The following is a 4,056-nucleotide window of genomic DNA, read 5'->3' on the forward strand; positions in this document are numbered from 1 at the left end:
TGCTGTTTTTGATTTTGAAATTCGGTACAGGCCGGGTAAAAGTAATGGTAATGCCGATGCCCTTTCAAGGCAGTTCCCAATCGATAGTGGGGAAGTAGGGCAGTTCGTACCAGTTACTGTGCTTCCTGCATCAATACAACAAGCTGTAGGAATAGAGCCTATGCATCAGGCAACTCAAGCGGCCCTTAAGGTCTTCCCGAGCTATTCCGCTGCTGACCTCAGGGCACTGCAGGACGTTGACCCAGACATTGGGGGTGTGGGGCGTCTCTGGCGCAGTAAAAACTTTCCAGGTCCAGACGAACGGAAAGTACTGTCTAAGAATAGTCTCATTTTGCTCCGCCAGTGGGATCGACTGGTGGAACGAGGAGGAGTTCTTCATCGTCGGGTTTTCCGTCCCGATGGGAGAGAGGAAATCCTTCAAGTTCTTTTGCCGTCTGTGTTAAGAGCTGAGGTCTTGAGGGGGTTACACCAGGAGCATGGACACCAGGGCATTGAGCACGACCGAGTTGGTCCGGCAGCGATGCTACTGGCCTGGTATGTCCGGTACGGTGGCCAGATGGTTTAAGGAATGTGACCGTTGTCAATCCGCCAAGGGGGTACAGCCAGTGGCCTCTAGTTTTATGGGGCACTTGTTGGCTTCTAGGCCCAATGAGATCTTGGCTGTGGATTTTACCGTGTTGGAGCCAACCAGTTCAGGTTTGGAGAATGTGCTGGTGATCACAGATGTATTCACCAAATATACCCTGGCGGTTCCTACACGGGATCAGCGGGCAGAGACAGTGGCCCAAGTGTTAGTGGTGGAGTGGTTCTGTAAGTTTGGGGTCCCTGGTCGTATACATTCTGACCAGGGCCGCAATTTTGAGTCTTTATTAATACAACAGCTCTGTGGGTTGTATGGGGTGGAGAAGTCGCGAACAACCCCCTACCATCCTGCAGGGAATGGTCAGTGTGAAAGGTTTAACAGGACTTTGCATAACCTTTTGCGCATTGCCTCCATCGAGTAAGCGGATTGGGCTGCATGTCTCCCGCAGGTCCTGTTTAGTTATAACACTACCCCCCTATCAATCCACTGGTGAGTCACCATACTACTTGATGTTTGGCCAAGAACCTCGGTTACCCGTTGACTTTTTGTTAGGTAAGGTAGAGGAGACTGCTGTGGGAAAAGTGCATGAGTGGGTTGTAGTGCATCAATCCCAGTTGCAGGTGGCTTTCGAGGGGGCATGTGAACACTTAAGAGTTGTTGCGGAACGCCGCAAGGCACGGCATGACTCACAAGTGCGAGATGCACCACTGGTGGAGGGTCAACTGGTTTATCTCCACGATTTTGGCGTGAGAGGTCGGTCAAAAATCCGAGATCTGCGGAGCCCAGTGGTGTACCAAGTTGTGAGATCCCCTACAAAAGGAGGCTCGGTGTACTCTATTGCCCCTGTGGATGATTTAGATAAGGTAAGGCAAGTACATCGCTCCTTATTGAAAATGAGAATTCAGCAAGATTCGGGCGATGTACCTGCTCAGGACCCCGAGGCCATATTGGCTCCGGATGAGCAGGCACCTGAGGAGTCTGAACTGGGAGATTTATGGGTTGTAGTATCTGGGCCCCCAGTGACAGAGGAGGTTAGTGTCCCAGTAGACTTGGGCGGTGTAGACCCTCCTAGTGATGAGGTGGTGGTGGCCCCACCTAAATTGGGTCAGCCCATTGGGGATGAGCTAATTCCAAGGCCAGAGGGTTTGTATGATGAGATCGTGTGACAAAGTAGTCGAACTACAGCTGGCCAGCATTCTAATGTCCACCACCTTCCACGATCTGTGGGGGGGGTTGATACGACGGATGGAGCATCTAGGGCCATTTCAGTAATGTTTAGGCCCTGGGATTAAGGGGTGCTCATTGTCGGGGCGACGATGCAGAAGCGGGGGGGAGATTGTGATAGGATTGGCGAGTCCCTTCCTGCTTCCAGATTAGTCGGTTGATGTGCTCATTGATTGTCCTATCATTGGGCAAGGGGGATGTATAAATTTGGCTGGGGAGCATTTTGTTGTCACGGGTGCTACGCCCCTGTCTGCATCATCACGAGTCGCCAGTCAGAGCTGTCTGTTTGGGTAAACCTTGCGGCTGGTGTTGGGTTGGCGTGTTTCCTCGCGGCAGGTAAGTGAAACGGCTATAATGCTTTTATTTCTTGTGGAAGACTGCGTATGTAATTCCTATGCGTCTGTGTTAGCGTATAGTCCGAGGTGAGCCGGAGAGAGAGCGGTGTTAATAATACAGACAGTGCCTGCCTTTACACGTTGTACCATGTGTGGTAGATCTATTAAATCGAGTAAGCCTACGGGTGCACAGAAGTGCTGTGTACGCGATTTCTGGGAAGACCCCACACACGGTATGTTTTAAGGTCTAACCGTGCTACATTTCCAAATAGTGGGTTGTATTAACTTGTTAAATTGATTATAGATCGTGTTGTCTCATCGGCGGTTCTTGTGCCCCCTGTGCACTATAATCTCAGATCTACAGAACGAGCCTGCAGCTTTCGGGCTTACCCTTATAGTAACCTGTGTTTCCGGATCACTCATCCCAATGGTATGTGTTTTAAAGGTAATAAACATTTTGCAGGTATGGTGAGTTGTTAACGTTCTATTTTAATTTTATTACAGATTTGCGCTTCTATGGGTGACTAACGTGGAATTATCGCCCAGGAGGCGCTGTTGCTTTGCTTATAATTTAGTGTGTGTGTGTGTGTGTGTGTGTGTGTGTGTGTGTGTGTGTGTGTGTGTGTGTGTGTGTGTGTGTATCTGAAGCTTATTGGTTGTTTTTTTTTGGTTTTGTTTTCGTTTAATGTTTCTTGAACTATTTTGTTGGTATTATTTTTACATTTTGTATCTTGAGTTATTTTGTTTACCGAAGACGGATTACTATCCCTCTTTTCCCTTTTGGTCTTGTCCCTTTTTAAGTTTATGTATATAGGGGGTGAAAGGCACAGCAAAGAGCTAAAGGTGCCCTCACCTCCTGTGTGTTACTTGTGCACACTATCCATATGTTTGTGACCTGCACAGTATCCCATCAGTGGCCTTTTGACCCTTCTTATGTGTAACTCCATCCGTTTGTGGTTACAGGAGCCGAGTGCCGAAGGCGGGGCGGATTGTGGTGGTGGTATTGCTTCATGAGTGCTGTGTTGTGTGCCGTGGTGTGTGTGAGTGTCTACACAGGTGCAACCAAAAGTTGTGTGGTGCTGTGGAGGCCGATTAGTGCCCTTGATCCCCGTTGTTACGCCTTGGCTCCTGCATCCACATCTATAAAGGTGTCTGATTATTGAAGTTATCTGTGTTATGGTTGAGTAATTCCTGTTTTTGGTTTTCCATTAGGTGCATCAGATACTTTTATCATTAATAAAAATCCATACTAATTTTACCCACGTCTTCCGCTGATTCTTTATATACGAACCTGTGTTGCCTAAGTGCAAGTTATTTTCCCTGGCCAAGTGCCAGGGTGGCGTAGTCGCTACATTTCCTTTCGTCAGCCCTCGGTGTGTCATGCCACACAAAGGTATTTTATATGGATGGACAAACCTCACAAACTTTTTTACAAACTGCCTCCCAAACCTTGTGGTTGTGTATACAATTTTCAAACTGAAACTGAAACGTAGGTTCGCTCCAAACAGAAATTAAAGCCAATGTTTCCTCCCGACTTCAGTGTTGCGTAACTTTCTTTTTCACCGCCATTTTACTATTGAACGGTCATATGACCATACGCAATCCACTCATCATGGACATGTGGTCTTGTGCAAGTCCCGTCCGAATCCATACATGAAATGACAGACGTTGGCTGAAAAAAATTCTAACTCAAACATCGTTTGGAAAACTAGTCCCGTCTGAATAGGGCTTATGTCTGTGTTTGGAAGACAACGGGAATAATTATTTTATTATTGCTTTGATTTCTAATGAAAATAAAGTCACTGTCAGAAGTGGGATTTCAACCCATGCCTCCATGTGGAGACCAGAACACTCAGTTTCCTGGAAGGTATTGAACCTTGAGTCTGGCGCCTTAGACCACTCGGCCATCCTGAT

At 47.6% G+C, this 4,056-nt stretch overlaps 1 long non-coding RNA gene and 1 other non-coding gene across 4 annotated transcripts; one reads left to right on the forward strand and one right to left on the reverse strand.

Annotated features, from left to right (window-relative positions):
* Nucleotides 1-2,310: 2,310 nt before the first annotated feature.
* LOC124383018 lies at nucleotides 2,311-3,400 on the forward strand. Of its 3 annotated transcripts, none has more exons than XR_006925180.1 (3): nucleotides 2,311-2,375; nucleotides 2,499-2,572; nucleotides 3,106-3,400. It is a non-coding gene; the product is annotated as an uncharacterized LOC124383018 (long non-coding RNA). The 3 variants fall into 3 exon arrangements; XR_006925178.1 differs by having other exon boundaries at nucleotides 2,319-2,375; nucleotides 2,499-2,587; XR_006925179.1 differs by lacking the exon at nucleotides 3,106-3,400 and adding an exon at nucleotides 2,647-2,763 and having other exon boundaries at nucleotides 2,319-2,375.
* Nucleotides 3,401-3,945: 545 nt separating this feature from the next.
* Nucleotides 3,946-4,056, reverse strand: trnal-caa. Its single transcript has 2 exons — nucleotides 4,019-4,056; nucleotides 3,946-3,991 (listed from the first exon to the last, which is right to left on the reverse strand). It is a non-coding gene; the product is annotated as a tRNA-Leu (tRNA).

The sequence above is a fragment of the Silurus meridionalis genome, chromosome 3, assembly GCF_014805685.1.
Source record: "Silurus meridionalis isolate SWU-2019-XX chromosome 3, ASM1480568v1, whole genome shotgun sequence".
Classification (NCBI taxonomy): Eukaryota; Metazoa; Chordata; class Actinopteri; order Siluriformes; family Siluridae; genus Silurus; species Silurus meridionalis.